The sequence below is a fragment of the Terrapene carolina genome, unplaced genomic scaffold (genome assembly GCF_002925995.2).
Source record: "Terrapene carolina triunguis isolate 2854851 unplaced genomic scaffold, T_m_triunguis-2.0 Scaffold88, whole genome shotgun sequence".
Classification (NCBI taxonomy): Eukaryota; Metazoa; Chordata; order Testudines; family Emydidae; genus Terrapene; species Terrapene triunguis.
The window spans coordinates 23,401,494-23,418,672 of record NW_020664439.1 but is presented as its reverse complement, the minus strand read 5'-3'; the positions used below and the strand labels follow the sequence as shown (position 1 = coordinate 23,418,672).

Sequence of the window (17,179 nt, the reverse complement as noted above, 5' to 3'; positions counted from 1 at the left end):
CCCCCCCCAGGGAGCACCGCGCCGCCGAACCCTCCCGCCGAACCCCGCCAGCCCCCCGCGGAGCGCTACGCCGCCAAACCCACCAGCCCCCCCCCGAGCGCCCCCCCACCCCGTGCCCCCCACCCCCCCCCCCCCCGGGCCCCCCCCCCCCCCCCCCCCCCGGAGCGCCGCTGTCAAATCCCCCCTCCAGCCGCCAAAACAAAAACAACCCACCCCACCCCCAGCGCCGCCCGACCGAACCCCCCCCAAAAAACAAAAAACCCTGAGCGCCCCCCGCCACCCCAAGATTGGCCGCCCCTTACCAGGTGCCGCCCCAAGCACGTGATTGGTCGGCTGGTGCCTGGAGCCGGCCCTGTCTCCACTTCCTCTTTTTCCAAGCATTTGGTAATATGAGTAAAGTATATGCTTCTATAAATAGGCTTGTAGCTTTGTTAGAACAGTAGTAAGGGGTCTTTAACTGGCACCCAGACCATCATCAGTGATGGGCAGAAAGGAAGCCAGTTTCATGTCTCATCCAAATTAAATTCTCATCCAAAGGAGCATTTTGTCAGCAGAATGGGAAGCACATTCCTCCTCCTTCACATAGCCACATCTATTAATCTGCACACTTGGCACATGTGCATAAAGGAGGAACACACTGTGCCAGCACATAGCACAAACCATTCATTCTAATGACTCACAATATTGAAATAATATTTATTAAATATTCAGAAATAACTTTTAACAAAGTTTTCACCAGCAGCATCAGGCATAAAAATGAAGGAAGCTCTTGGCACGTGTCCAGTGTAAGTGGGAACTTCATGGGCCAAATTCAGAATGTGTCCTCTTCTGTCATTTGATTGTCAGAGCCCCTGTCATGTCTCTCATCCCCTGCAACTAAGGGGTGAGGAATGTGGACCATTCTTGCTTGTGCTTTCTATGTTCTTTGCATATGGGTCTCAGCAATTCTCACTGAAGAGGCGACCACTGCTGCCTTAGGGCTCGTCTTCTTTTAAAGGGGCCTTTGTTGTTCCTATCACAAGATCAAATAGATCATCCGTTTTCGGTAACACTAAATGGGAGTTGAAAAAGAAGACAATAACCATAGCCCCAGAAACCATAGCCCCAAGAGAAAACCTGATAGGATTAAACTGCTCTGACATGAAGTGTTACATCCTGAGGCACTGACCCTCTGTTTTCACAAAAGAACATGCTGTGAAGGAGGTGAGGTGAGATGATGGTTGTAGGCTCATTCCAGTCAAGCCATGTGACTTCTCCAATAAGGCAGACTGTCCGCTCAGTAAAGTGACTCATTTCACAGTTGCCAACATACCCCAAAATGTTATTGGGATAATTCAGAGAAGAAGCCATGGTTTTGGGGCTCCCCAGGGAGCGGGATGTCATGTGTGCATATTAGGGAGTTTTAGGTGATTGTTACTGTGAATATCTCCATTCCTTTGCAAGGTTTCATAACATTGGAAGTTCAGCTAAGCAGCCAGAGTCCATGGAGGCCACCATCTCTCCTCAAAAAAACTTATACATCTTCACCAGAAATTAAAAGGAGGCCCAGTGGCCTGCAAATCAGGCATCCTCTCACCCAGTTCTTCAGAGAGTCATAGCAGGTTTGTTCACCTCTCTGGCATCTTTGGGGTTATCTCACACTCTCTTTACACCGGATGGGTAAAGAAGGGTAAGGTGTGGGGCCTCTGGGCAGTAGGATGTGGTATATCTCCCTCACTTTCTCCACTGGGGGACTTTACAGGCTTATGCCCTCTTTGTCTGCCTTAGGATCTGTAGAGTTTCCCTTCATCCCTTCGGGTCCCTTCTGCATTTCTCCATCTCCCATTTAAAAGAAGATTGTGAGCAGTGCAAGACGGCACAGGCAGGCACCAGCTTTCTCCAGGCCCCAGGAGTGCTCAACCCACCACGCCGCCCAAGCCCCACCTCCCCTTCTCCCAAGCCCTCCCCCATCTCTTCTTGCCCAATTCTGCCCCTCCCCCGAGCACGCCCTGTCCCCGCTCTGCCCCCTCCCCCAGCTCCTCCTGCACGCCACGGAATAGCTGATCACGGCAGGTGGAAGGCACTGGGAGGGAGGGGGAGGAGTTGATCGGCAGGGCCGCCAGCAGATGGGAGGTGCTGGGGGGATGTGGGGGAGCTGGCTGCCAGTGGGTGCTAAGCACCCACTAATTTTTTCTGTGGGTGCTTCAGCCCTGGAGCACCCACGGAGTCAGCGCCTATGCAAGATGGTATATTTCTGGGGTGCAAGGCTGGGGGGTTGGGAAATTTGCTGGTGTTTCCCTGTGTATAGTTCATGAGAGTATTCACGCAACTTAGCTGGGTGTGCCTCTGCATGCTGGTGGCTGAGTGATAACAGCACCTGGAGGGGTTTGCTGCTTGTAACGAGCAAAGCATTGTAAGAGACAGCCCAGGCTGGAGGATTAAGGGGGCACAGTGGTCCCACAATTCCAGGTTTTACCCTGGGGATCCCGTCACAGAGCGTTACAATGCCTTGCTGCTGTATCTCCGACCTAGGCTGCTCACAAACAGCTTTCCAGCATGCAGGTCACACCCTGAGTGTCTGTGTTTGGCCATAGTTCTTGGTCAGCAAGTCTGATCCCAGCAGCCTGTCAGCAGACACCAGCCACGCTTTGACTCCCACCACCCTTGGTTACTACTTGCAGGGTGACCCCAACACACTTCCAGTCCTGAATTTACTCCTCCCCCACCCCCTAAATGTATGTTCTGTACTGTCCAGCCTTTTCCTAGACAGTTCAGCTATTTTAGATCCGTTGTCTCTTCAATTTGCTTCTTTTAAATGGCGTTACCACACAGTCCAATTTAACCACAACACTGGAGGAGTTTTGATTACAGAAAAAAACAAGTTTATTTAAGACAAGAAGATAGGATTTTAAGTGAGTACAAGCAAAGGCATTAAAGTTAGAAATGGTTACAGGATAAATAAAGATAAATTGCTTCTAACTTCACAAATTAGGCTTGGTTCAAGGTACACTTCTTACCACATGCTCCCAACAGCATTACTGACCAATCTTTAGGTCAGGATCCCTCTCAAAGTCAAAGAGCTGGATTCTTTTGTCGTCTTGGGTTCAAGAGAGATGGACAGGGAGAGAGAATATGGGGTGTTTGCCTCTCACTTTTATAGTTCAGTCCCCATCAAAAAGTTGTTCTTAGTTGAGAGTAAGGAAACTGGTGTGTGTGTGGAGGGGGGAGGTTTCATTCTGTTCCTTCTGCTTCTCTGCAAACAGAAGGGAGAGATTTTCTTTGTCTTCTTTCTTTACTCTCTCCTGTCTCTGAGGACTCTGTTTACAGCTCATATGCAAATTGAGGTAAATACACATCCCTTTAAGACCTGCTTGACTGGTTTTACCTAATCGGGGCTACCTGAGTTTGTACATGTGCCTCTCACATTATGATAACTTCACACACAATGTTGCCACGTACATTTCACCATAATATTATTGACCATCAAGTTATTAGTTTTCAATTGATACCTCACAATGTATATTTTGTACAAAGATAATTACAATAGTGCATAGGGTGTGAATATAGAAGGTGCATTTGGTCACAACTGGATCTCAATCTAGTCTTCTCTAGGCTAATCAGATCCCCCTGTGACTCTATGGCGATAATCTCACTATCTCTATTGTCTATGAAGACAGCGTTTCTGGTGGCAATTACTTCCACAACATGGATTTCAGAACTTCAAGCTCTTCTGGCTGTCCCTCCTTTCATGGTTTTCCATAAAGACAAGGTTTCCCTTAGGCAACACCCCAAGTTGTTGCCAAAGATAGTGTCAGTTTTCCATCTGAACCAAACTATTCAACTTCTGGTGTTTCTCCCAAAACCCCATTCTTCTAGAGTTGAAGGACTTTATATCTCAGGCATTCGTAGAGCTTTAATGTTCTACCTGGACTGCAGTAGGTCCTTCAGAACCTCTCCCAGGCTTTCTGTAGCCTGCACTGAGAGAGTTAAGGGTCAATCATTGTCAGCTCAGCAAATCTCGTGTTGGATTTCTGACTGGATTAAGCTCTGCTATGGTCTTGCTAAAATCTCTCCTCCACCGAGAATAATGGCTCACTCCACCAGAGCTCAGTCCACTTCATCAGCCTTTCTAAGCAATATCACAATAGCTGATAGATGCAAAGCAGCAAGGTGGTCATCTGTACATAGTTTTTCCAGACATTACAGCTTCACTCAAGCCTCTGATAATAGCAGCTTCGGCAAGTCTGTGTTACAACCTCTGTTCAGACGGTCTGAAGTCCCTCCACTTGTAAAGGAACAGCTGATGAGTCACCTGCAGTGGAATGTACACGTGCATAATCACTCAAAGGAGAAAAAATGGTTATTTGTACAGTAACTCTTCTTCAAGATGTGTAGTGTGCATATACATTCCATGTCCCTCCCACCTTCCCTGCTAGTTCAGACATTAGATAAACAGCGGTGCAAAAGAACAGAGAGGGAGGCAACAGATGCCCTTTTATGCCCTCAGATGGGTGCATGAGGAGAGCAGGGGGTGCATGCACTTCCTAGTGGTATTGCTGGCAAAAGTCTCCGACTAGAGTACATTGGGTGCACATACATCTGCAGTGGGAGTATATGCATAACACATCTTGAAGAAGGTAAAGTTCCATTACTAAACTGTACTTCTGTCAATGAGATGTACAGTGGTAGCAGGGCTAAAAAAATGGTTACTTATCTGTACAGTAACTTATTCTTTCTGGAAATCCATGAATGTTGTATATGTATATATGAACATCAAAAATACTATAACATTTCCATCAGATTAATATTTTTCCCTTCTACAATGCTTTTAGCGGAGGATCTCAAAGAAGTTTGCAAAGGGGGATAAGTATTATTGCCCCCATTTTACAGATAAACTAAGATACAAGACTGTTCAGTGACATCACACAATAAACTGGTAGCAAGTAGATAACAGAATCCTGGTTTCCTGACTCCTGTATTCCAGTGCTGTCCTCTCTAGGCCACACTCCTGCCCTATGATGGAAGGCAATGATATCTATCTTTACATATTTCAGGAATATTTCCTTAGCCCTGACACCCTGATTTAGCCAAACACCATTTTCCATTATCTATTCCACTCAACTCAAAAATTCCCCCTCCTTAAATAACCTCTACAGAGGGATTCCTTTTGCCCTCATTAGTATTGGTGTAAATCCAAAGTAACTCCAGTGAACTCAGCAACAGAATGTAGAAATTGGCCACCGATATTTTAAGACACTAACACAGTGTGAAATTTAGTCATAGAAGAATAAAACCCATATTTATTAGGAGTACCAATTTCTAGGAAATCACTCTTCAGTGTTAGCCTGAATTAGAATGGATGTTTACATGTCAGTATAACCTGTAGTGCAGGGGTGGGGAACCTACAGCCCGTGGGCTGCTTCAAGTCTCCACGCCTCGGGCCAGAAGCCCTGAACCTTGGCACTTCCCTGCGGGGCTGGAGTTGCGAGTGCCGGCTTGCCCTGATGCAGGGGCAAGCTAGGGTTGCCAGGCCATTAAAAGTCTGGTCAGCTCCACACAGTTCCCAGAAGTGGCCGGCACGTCCCCCGACCCCGGCCCCAGCTCCACAGCTCCCATTGGCTGGGAACCATGGCCAATGGGAGCTCCGGGGGCGGTGCCTGCAGGTGCAGGCAGCGCACACAGCGCAGAGCCCCCTGGCCCCCTCTGCCTAGGAGCCGGACATGCTGGCCGTTTCTGGGAGCAGTGCTGAGCCAGGGCAGGCAGGGAGGCTGCCTTAGCCCTGGAGCCTGCACCCTGAACCTGCGCCCCAGGTCGGAACCCCCTCCTATACCCTAACTCCCTCTCAGACCTTGTACCCCAACCCCCTGCCCCAGCCCTGAGCCCCTTCCTGCATCTCAAACCCCTCATCCCCAGCCCCACCCCAGAGCCTGCACTCCCAACCGGAGCCCTCACCCCCTCCTACACTCCACCCCCTGAACCCCTCATTACTGGCCCCACCCTGGAGCCTAGCAGAAGCCCAGAGCCTCTGCACCCCTGCAGAGTTGGAGCTCCGAGCGCCAGCTCGCCCATCCGCAGGGCTGTGTGTGGCCCACCTGATCTTTTTCTGTGCGTCAATGGCCCCTGACAGAAAAAAGGTTCCCCATCCCTGCTCTAGCGAGTGCTCAAAGACATCCTCCAAATAACCACTTATGTAAAGTCAGGTCTGATTTTATGCTGGAGTTTTCAGTCTCAATCTCTCTCTTTAGAGGGCAGGAAGAGATAGTGTTCTCTGCAGTTCTCCCATCTTTACTTAATTTCTGTGCCAGCATGACTCTCTCTTTGATCCTAGCTAGGGTGACCAGACGTCCCAATAAAATCGGGACTGTCCCGATTTTTAGGCGTTTGTCCCGCGTCCTGACCGATGTTTGGTCGGGATGCAATTTGTCCCGATATTTCGCACTCCTGTTTTTGTTTTGTTCCGCCGGCGGGACTCCGCTTTTTTTTTTTCCCTGGCTCTGCTGGCGGGACTCCGTTTTTTTTTTTTCCCCCTTGCTCTGCCGCCGGGACTCCGCTTTTTTTTTTTTTGCTCCGCCGGTAGGACCCCCTCCCTCCCCATGTGTCCCGATATTTTCTTTATCCCATCTGGTCACCCTAATCCTAGGAAGCCTGGACATTGCTCCCTCTAAAGGTCATCGTTGCTGCTCCATGAATTAGCAGTAGGGTTGGTGGTCACTCAAGTAATGTGTGAGGTATTCCCCACCCTCTGGAAGCTCATTCACACAGCTTCTGACAGTGCTCCCAGCTGCCTCCAGTGCAGCACTCTTAGGAATGCTTACACAGCCACTAGTCCACAAATATATCTGTACTCCTCCACTGCCTAGAAGACTCAGCAAAAGAAAAAGAAAAAAAAAGTGCCCACATTTCAGAGGATTCTTGGGGAGAAAGAAAATGTGGGTTGATATTCCAGTTGAGCTATTCACTGATACTAGATTTTAAAGTACAAAATTCCAGATCTTTATTATCCAAAGGGTAATAGCTTTGAGAAGTCCTGAAGATGTGAAAGAGATGGAAGTGGAGGGACTGATTATGCATTTCTAATCTCAAGCCAATGTAACAAAGAGGGTGAATAGGCTGTTAAAAAAAACAAACCTAGGAGACAGGCTGCTGAAGAGACATGACTCATTGTTGATTCAGAAGCAATATCATTAGCCTGGAGCTAAAAGAAATAAAATGAGGAGGTAGAGCACTTGACGGAAAGAATATCCTCATTTGTTTAATCTGATATTTAAAAGATATTTCCACCAGCTAGTCTAATCTGTGGCAGCCTGGAGAATGTAAAGAATTCTGCTTTGAAAATATGGTTCAGTATGTTCAAAGATGTGTATGTTTTTTATTCCTGGGTGTGTCATGGTCATTGCTTCAGCTGATGTAAAACAAAGAGTTACAACCAGTTTTCTCATTAGGTAAGTGTAGATGAGTTACACTCTAGGATACGCATTGTTGACAGATGTGATATCATAGCTGAGGAACTTCAGTGCTGCTAGCAGAATAGAGAGACGACATCTGTCACATTTACATCTGGAAATGTTGTATGTACTATTGTTATTCTCAGGCCTGCGTAAAAGACCCTCTAACAAACAGGCAAGCAGAAAATCTTTAAAATTTTTAAAGAAATTTTTTCAATGAAATGAATTCAGGACATATTCTTTAAAATTTGCTGTTTAAGGCCTGATTCTGCAAACACTTATACACAGGCATAATTTTTCTCGTATGAGTAGTCTATTGATTTCATGGGAATAAATGTTTGCAGCATCAGGCCTCAGTTATACCATTAAGTTTAAAATAAACCAAACACCTGGGCCCAGGGATGGCTCCAGGCACCCAGTGCAGCAAGCGCGTGCCTGGGGTGGCAAGCCGCGGGGGGCAGCCTGCCGGTCGCTGTGAGGGCGGCAGTCAGGCAGCCTTCAGCGGTATGCCTGCGGGAGGTCTGCCAGTTCCGCGTTTTCGGTGGCAATTCTGTGGCGGGGACACCGAAGGCGCGGGACCGGCAGATCACCCTCAGAAACACCGCCGAATCCGCGTGGCCAGCGGACCGCCCGCAAGCATGCCACCAAAGGCCGCCTGACTGCTGTGCTTGGGGCGGCAAAAAACACAGAGCAGCCCCTGCCTGGGCCATTAAAAGAACAAACTCTCAAGTTAACCCTTTAAATATATTAGAACCTCCCTAATCTGCAATTCACTATTATGCATACTACTCAGCAAAGATTTAATAGCAAATGCTATGGTAAAATCTTTTGTCACTAAAACTTCATTATTTTTACAGAAATATGTTATAGTAAATTAACCAGCACATTATTAATTATTATAAATAATTAAAACTAACCTGCAAGTGTCAAAATCAGTGAAGCGAGAACATTTTGTAACCCATTATCCTTCTTATCCTACTTGCTAATTAGAGTAAAATATTGACTCAGAATCTGTTTAATTACAGTATGGAATTTGTGAATATTTTATTAATTTGGATAGCACCTCAATTGCAAAAATTTAAAACAAATTACATATAGCACTCAAACAGTCAAATTTTAAACAAAACAATGACAGTCATTCAAATACTACACAAAATTAATGGGTCTGACATCATCTCCTGCAGATCTCAAAGGTGGAGACCCTTAAATGAGAATTTCAGAGTAGCAGCCGTGTTAGTTAGTTGCATCCGAAGAAGTGGGCTGTAGCCCATGAAAGCTTATGCTCAAATAAATTTGTTAGTCTCTAAGGTGCCACAAGTACTCCTGTTCTTTTTAAATGAGAATGTTCTGTTGCCAGTCATGGAATGTTCAGTCCTAAGAACTGAGAGTAAGAGCTTCCCAGCCACTCCTAACTGCTGCGACAAGATGCCGGGGTGAATGGTGGTCTCTCAAGTAACCACACCCAAGACTCCTCAGTGCTTTAAGGATTAAAAGTGTATCACAGGTGAATGGGACCTTATGCATGAAAATGTCTACTTTAAAGCACTTTAGATGAGATATGGCCAAGTGCAGAGTAAGGAGAACTAGTTTATGTTCTCGAATCTGCCACTAACTTGCTGTGTGAACTTAGACAAGTCACTTGGTCTCTCTGTGCCTCACTTACTCCATCTGTAAACTGGGGATAGTAATGGACACCTGTTCTTTAAAAACATGTTAGTCAAGATTTACCATAGTGACTAGTAATTTTGGGTGTCTCAATTTCTGGGTGTCCAATTTCAGATACATTAAAGGGGCCTGATTTTCAAAAAGTTCTAAGTACCAAATCACCTCCAAAAATCAGGCCCCAAATCACTAGTGATTTTGGAAAATCTTGGCATTTGAGACCTACAGAGGAAAAGGGATGTTCTGGTGAAGAGTATTATGATTAATATCATCCAGCATCATAAATATTTAATGGATTTTTTAAAACATACCAAAGATGAAACCCATACTCCCGGTGTTCCTAAGCCTCCAACTGCCAGAAGTTGGGCTGGGGTGACACGATCACTCAAAATTGCCCTGTTCTAGTCATGCCCTCAGAAGCATCTGGCATTGGTGACTGTTGGAAGACAGGATATTGGGCTAGATCAGTGGTCCTCAACACCTTTCCAGACTACTGTACCTTTTCAGGGGTCTGATTTGTCTTGTGTACACTCAAGTTTCACCTCACTTAAAAACTACCTGCTTACAAAATCAGACATAAAAATACCAAAAAGTGTCACCGCACATTATTACTGAAAAATTGCTTACTTTCTCATTTTTACCATATACCGTATATACTCGATCATAAACCAGTTCATTTATAAGCCGACCCCCACAAGATGGATAAGTAAAAATGGAAAATTTTTATAACCCATTCATAAGCTGACCCTATAATTCAGGGGTCAGCAAACTTTGGCTCCCGGGCCATCAGGATAAGCTGCAGGTGGGCCGAGATGTTTTGTTTACCTCGAGCGTCCGCAGGCACGGAGGTAAACCTAAGTAAACAAAGTGTCCCGGCGCGCCAGCTGCTTACCTTGACGGGCCGGGACAGCAACTGGTGGGGAAATTTTTGGGGGGGGGAGAAGCTGGGAGTCAGGGGAGTAACCCCTGTGACCACCCCCACATGACCCCATCCCCACCCCAGCCCAGGACCCTCACACTCTCCCCATCCCATCCTTTCCCACCTTATCTGGGGAGGGCCAGGGGAGGATGTCTCTGGCCTGGCTGGAGCTGCTCCAGCAGGTTGGGCAGCGTGGCCGCAGCCTGCTCCGACGGGCCAGACCGGGCGGCATGGCCGCAGCATGTTCCAGCGGGCTGGGCCTGGTGGCATGGCCGCAGCGTGCTCCGGCGGGCTGGGCCTGGTGGCATGGCCGCAGCGTGCTCCGGCGGGCTGGGCCTGGTGGCATGGCTGCAGCGTGCTCCAGCGGGCCAGGTGGCGCGGCCACAGCCTGCTCTGGGGAGCGAGGCCAAGTGGCACAGCTGCAGCCTGCCAGCCCCGGAGCTGCAGCTGCTTTGGAGGCTGGGGGGAGAGCAGCGTGGCCAGAAGCGGAGAGACTCTGCCCCGCCTCTTCCCTTCTGGCTCTGCTGGCTGTGCTGCCTCTCCTTGCCCCCTCTGTTGGGGGGAGCAAGGATGTGTCCCACCTCTCCCTCTCTATACCCGTTCATAAGCTGACCCCCTTCTCTGGTGCTTCCCTTTTTTACTAAAAAAAATCGACTTATGAACGAGTATATATGGTAATTATAAAATCAATTGGAATACACATTTTATACTTACATTTAAGTGTGTAGTATATAGAACAGTATAAATAAGTCATTGTCTATGAAATTTTAGTTTGTACTGACTTCACTAGTGCTTTTTATGTAACCTGTTGTAAAACTAGAAAAAGATCTAGATGAGTTGATGTACCCCCTGGAAGACCTCTGTGTACCCTCAGAGGTACATGTACCCCTGGTTGTAGGGTGACCAGATGTCCCGATTTTATAGGGACAGTTCTGATTTTTGGGTCTTTTTCTTATATAGGCTCCTATTACCTCCCACCCCCTGTCCCGATTTTTCACATTTGCTGTCTGGTCACCCTACCTGGGTGAGAACCACTGGGTTGCATGGACCATTGGTTTGACCTAGTATGGCTGTTCTTGTGGTTTTGGTGCAGCCATTTTAAAGTCTGTTTGCTGTATTACTTCAATCAATACTATCACATTGGTTTTGCAAGGTTGTTTTTTTTAATATCTTCAGATTAAAAAGATTTTAGATTTAGATTTAGATGTTTAGGTAGATGTAATAAAGCATGATAAAAACTGCTGCTTCATTATCTGCCAGGCTAATTCTGTATTCTGCTGCCTCACTTCTCTTATCTTGCTGGTCAGTCTTGTTTTAAGTGCCACTTCGTGCTTTTCACCTGCCATTCTTTTTCTTTTTCTTTTCTCCTTTGTAGGATTTTTATTTCCAGGAGGAAAAGCTCCAGCTACAGTATAATGTTTTGTGATCCATCCCTGACCTGTGGTGTTAATGGAGAGCATGTCCCACTGCCAAGTTAGGGTCAAATGCTGCCCTCATTATTTCTAGTGAAGCTACAAGGTAGTGAATTTCATTCCCCGGATCATCCCCTCTGTCACCGTGCCTCTGTGGGTCACAACTGAGAATACCAAATTCAGGACAAACTGCTGAGAAATAGGGCAGATGCACCCCAAAACTGGCAGTTATTCTCCCTTAAGACAGAGATTCTCATTCTTTTTCTTTCTGAGGCCCACTCACAACATGATATAAAAACTCCATGGCCCACCTGTGCCACAATAACTGGTTTTCTGCATATAAAAGCCAGAGCCGGCATTAGGGGGTAGTAAGTAGGGCAATTGCCTGGGGCCCCATGCCACAGGAGCCCCCAGGAAGCTACATTGGTTCAGGCTTCAGCTTCAGCCCTGGGTGGCAGGGCTCAGGGACCTGGGCTTCAACGTCATGCGGTGGGGCTTTGGCTTTCTGCTCTGGGCCCCAGCGAGTCTGATGCTGGCCCTGCTTGGAGGGCCCCTGAAACCTGCTCGAAGCCCCCTAGGGGGCCCCGGACCCCTGGTTGAGAACTAGTGCCTTAAGATATATCAAACCAGCAGCAAAAGTAAACTTCTGTTTCACCACACTGGCTAACAAGAAGTCAGGAAAGCAGTTTCCTTAGGTATTCCAGTCCTTGTATCACCACCAAAAACACCAGACTTAAAGATGACTGGTTCTTTAAAACCAGTCTCATCAAACAAAAGGTTCTTCTGATCACAAAGGACAAGTCACACACCCAGGTCAATATATATCTCAGATCTTACCCAATAATCACGCTGTTTCCAGTCCTTTAGTATCTAAAATCTAAAGGTTTATTTATAGAAAGAAAGAAAGGTGAGAGTTAAAATTGGTTAAAGGAATCAAATACATACAATAAATGCAAAGTTCTTGGATCAGGCTTGTGGCAGTGATGGAATAAACTGCTGGCTTGTTAAGTCTCTGGTTGCTTCCAAATCACTGGAAGGTCCTCAGTCCCTTAGTTAGAAGGCTCCCATTAGTATAAGTTCATAGTCCAGAGTTTTGAGCAGGAAAGAGGCAAAATGGAGATGTTTCTAGGGCCTTTTATAGCGTCTGACATGTGGAGGGAAATCCATTGTTTGAAACAAAACCCTCAGCACAGCTGGTGGAAAATTACAGGTAAATTTGGAGTCACATGGGCAAGTGATATGTCCATGCATGACTTCGCTTACTCATAGCAGGAAAGTCCATTAAGAGTAGATAGGCGTCTTCCATTGTAAGTTAAGTGTCCTTTAATGGGCCATCTACTTGAATAGTTCCTTCACAATGTGCTGGCTAAACACCTTGTTGGTGCTACCCAGAAGCAAACGCCTTAGAAATACAGCTACATAGTTAATATTCCTAACTTCAGCTACAAAAATGATACATGCATACAAATAGCTTAATCATATCCTTTCCATAGACATCTTACATGCCACATCTTGTACAAGTTTTGTTGCCATTATATAACATTGGTAGCAACAATCATAGGCGCCAACTTCTCCTGGCACCGATGGGTGGTTGACCCACCCTACCCCCGGCCCCGCCCTGACTTCACCCCTGCCCTGCCCCCTCCCGCCCCTGCCCCACCCCCATTCCAACCCCTTCCCCAAAGTCCCTGCCCCAACTCCGCCCCCTCCCTGCCCCTATTGGATTCCTTCCCCAAATCCCCGCCCCGGACCCCACCTCTTCCCCGCCTCCTCCCCTGAGCGTGCCACGTTCCCGCTCCTTCCCCTCCCTCCCACAGCTTGTTTTGCTGCAAAACAACTGTTTCGTGGCAGCAAGCGCTGGGAGGAGAAGTGGGGATGCGGCGCGCTCAGGGGAGGAGGCGGAGGTGAGGTGAGCTGGGGGGGAGGGGCAGGGCGGGAGCTTGGCTGCCAGTGGGTGCAGAGCACCCACCAATTTTTCCCCGTGGGTGCTCCAGCACCCGCGGAGTCGGCGCCTATGGCAACAATGATCTACATGGTCATAGTTTAATCAGATAACGCCACACGGTCCTACTAAAAAAACAACAGGAGTGGATTCCTGGGGCAGGAAGTCTCTAAGAGGATTCCCTTGAAGAGATTCCCCCACTGTCTGGTTGTGGAGCGGGCTTTGACTCCCCACCTTCTCCAGAAAGGCCTGTGGACTTTGTTCTCAAATATGGTAGATCCCCACAGATCCATGTGTGGCCAGAGCCATCGGCACAGAGCCCTCTACACGAGCTCTGGCTCCTGGTGGGCCCTCAAGCTCACCTGGGTTCTTGGTAGCATAGCAGCCACACTAGTATGGCCCCTCCCTGGCCATGATGGTGCCTATGAGTCCAAGGGGGAGCTATGTGGAGAAGATAAAAGGATTAAACATTTCTATGGACAATTGAACAGTTACATTAAACTGAACAGAAATTATGTGGGTTGCAAACCCTCTTGTTTCATAGCATAAGCCAGACATCAGCTGATGGGGGTTAGGGCATGAGCAGTGATAGAGACTGGCCTCTGGGCAGGCTATGCCATAACTGTCTGATGCAGGATTTCTGGCACATTCCTCTGAAGCATCAGATGCTAGCCATTGTCAGAGACAGGATACTGGACTAGAAAGGCCACTGCTCTGATCTGGTACAGCAATGCCAGTGCTTCCCTAATAGTGCCTTTAGTTGGAAAGGAAGATGACTTACATTCTCTCTCCCCCACAGCCTGCCCAGTTAACAACCCCTCTCACAGCACAGACCCCAGACTGTGTGAAGAGATTTCTGTTATCTGGCTAAGGACAAGGATGATGCAGAGATGGGCAGGGCTAAGCCTCTCTGGAAGTGAGACCTGTACATGAATGGTCCCCTCTATGGCTAAGTCACAGTCTGGGTCCATGGGTGTGGGCCCTCCAGTGAGAAAGCCTGGCCAGGGAGTGTTCAACTTCAGGAACTGACTGCAGAAGCATCCCACACCATCAGTGCCATCATGGGGTGAGAAGTCAGTGGAGCTGCAGAAGAGATAAGCTAGGTCAGCTTTTGGCATTCCACAGCTTATACTATTTGTTCTTTCTACAAAGGGACAGGATTTATTGCTGAGTTAATTGCAGCTGGCTTGCTAAGATTCCTTCCCACCAAGCAACTGTAGCACAACAACTGTACCCATCAGGAATTGATAACCACATTAACCCCCTTGGAATGGTTTGCCCAAGAAACAGATTAAAAAGAAATGAGACCTACCTGCTATTTTAAAAATGTATTGTAATCAATTTAAATGACTAAAGAAACAGTGGAATCCTTGGGGCCTTAAAGCTCCAATCTCTGCTGAACTGAACGTGATGATTTAGCCTCAGCCCAACCCACCATGGTGTCTTCTAAGTGAGGCCTTCAAAAAACCATAGCTACAGCTGAATTAGATCAGATTTATCTTAACGGAGAAACAAAGACTTTTCAAAAAGGAGATAGATTCATAGATTCCAAGGCCATAAGGGACCTTTGTGATAATATATTTTAAATTGCAAAGAGGGTGGCTATATTCTGATGGTATGTCCTTTATCCGTATCTAATTGTTGCCAGCTGTGTACAGATGTTAGGGCCAGATTCTTTCCTATTTGTCTAATGGTTAAAGCAGAAGACTGGGAGTAAGACATCTGAAGGGATACAGTTGAAATAAGTCTACTGAGAAGAGAGTGAGGCTTGTTGCCTCAGATCCAAGGGCATGGACGTGTGGGAGAGACTAGTTTCTTCTTCCCACATCCCTAAAATGTAGTGCAGGTTGTGTTTTGGTTGGGTCTCTTCAGATGTTTGACGCCAAAATTCCAGCTGTGATCACTAAACCATGGTCTTTCCTAGGACCAGGAATAGAAAACAGTCCTTGGAGTTAACCTCTAGTTCACTCTCCCCTGAGTCCACTCCCAAAACCCACCTGGACTAGGCTGCACAAGTCATACTCTGCTCTAGTTACAAGAGAACACACTCTCTCAGAGCCAGGAATAGAACCCACAAGTCCTCAGTCCCAGTTCCCTCTAATCACTAGTCTCTAGTTACTATGTCACAACCTTAACAAGCGGCTGATGTGGTAAATCATTTAGGCCCTGATTCAGGTATCAGTGCAGCAACTAGGGTGACCAGATGTCCCGATTTTATAGGGACAGTCCTGATTTTGGGGTCTTTTTCTTATATAGGCTCCTATTATCCCCCACCCCCGTCCGTATTTTTCACACTTGCTATCTGGTCACCATAGCAGCAACAGAGGGGAGGCAGTTTGCACCTCCCCAAGTCAGGTCTGTAGGGGCCATGCAGTTTAGGGCTACCTAATTTATATCCCTGCTCTAGTGGTCTCTGCAGGAGTACAGAATTGCTGAGATATGGGTGTATCTTGGCCACACCCAATCCCACCCACACACTGACTTATCCCTAGGCCTCTCTGCCATGCTGTCTGCCCCCTGGGCTCCTGAGGCACAAACATTCCCTGTGCTGAGGGCTATTCCCCAGAATGGGGGAGTTATGCCTGTCTTACATCTAGGCTAGCACAAGGAAACATGGGGCAATAATGTATTGAGCCCTTTCAGCCTGGCAGTTATGCTAAAGCCCTGCCAACAGTAGATTCAGATTAGCTGTTAGCTATACTGAATGAAAGACCAGTTTGACTCAACACAGGTTTACGACATTTTCCTGAAAGCAATGTAGACCACTGTAGGAAACCTAACCTTACAGTTTTTCATTCTGAGCAGACTCCATTTCCTAAACCTGTACTATACAGAACCAGTTTTCAAAAGTGGGATAGACTAATACAGGTTTCTTCTAGTGTAGATGGGACTTCAGATAGTTGGTTGTATGAGGTAAGGACCTGCCTTAGGGTACGTCTATACTTACTTCCGGGTCCGGCGGTAAGCAATTGATCTTCTGGGATCGATTTATCGCGTCTTGTCTAGACGCGATAAATCGATCCCAGAAGTGCTCACCATCGACGCCGGTACTCCTGCTCCGCGAGAGGAGTACGCGGAGTCGACAGGGGAGCCTGCCTGCTGCGTGTGGACCCGCGGTAAGTTCGAACTAAGATACTTCGACTTCAGCTGTTGCGTATCTTAGTTCGAAGTGGGGGGTTAGTGTAGACCAGCCCTTACTCAGGCAGAGCTCCCTCTGTCGATGGCCCTGGTTATCCTCACACCAGTTTTACTCTGATGTAGTTCCCCTGGCTTCTGTGTAATTATTCCTGACTTACAGGGGAGTGAGAAGAAAATCAGGCCCAGTGGGAGTTTTGCCTAATAAGAAAGGAATAAGTAGTTCTCAGCTGGGCCCTAAAAGAAGAAATAGAAAAGTCATAAAGAACTACTTGCACTTTTCTCAAAAGAAGCAGCTTTGCTTCCAGAGCAAATAGCAGCTCTAAATAAGCCGCCTTGAGTAATTAACTGAATGTTCTTTGGACCAAGCTTCCAAAAGAAGCTTATACACATTAAAAAAAAACAAAAAAAAAGAAAGATCTACTGTCTGTAGCTTGTACTTTACTAAGGAACAAAAGGCTTGGACTGAATCCATTTTAGGGCAAACTTTACAAGGGCTTACACTAAGTTATTCAATGGAAAGAGAGTTGAGCAGAGCGTTGGGGTGTCTGTGGGGGATTGATTACAAAAAGCCAGGAATTAAAAAAAAAACAGGAAAAATAATCAAATACGCTCTCTTTGGCTTTGGCAGGAGGACAGGAAATAAGGTGATAAAAGGGCTGTTTCTGAAGGTCCAGCAGCAGCA

The 17,179-nt window shown here is 47.1% G+C and overlaps 1 long non-coding RNA gene across 1 annotated transcript in view; it reads right to left on the bottom strand.

Moving 5' to 3' along the window:
• Positions 1–8,719: 8,719 nt before the first annotated feature.
• The window catches only part of LOC115271187, a 21,888-nt gene continuing 13,428 nt past the window's right edge, over positions 8,720–17,179 (bottom strand). The window contains exon 3 of the long non-coding RNA XR_003899796.1: positions 8,720–8,752. This is a non-coding gene — a long non-coding RNA (uncharacterized LOC115271187). The remainder of the gene's footprint in view (positions 8,753–17,179) is intronic.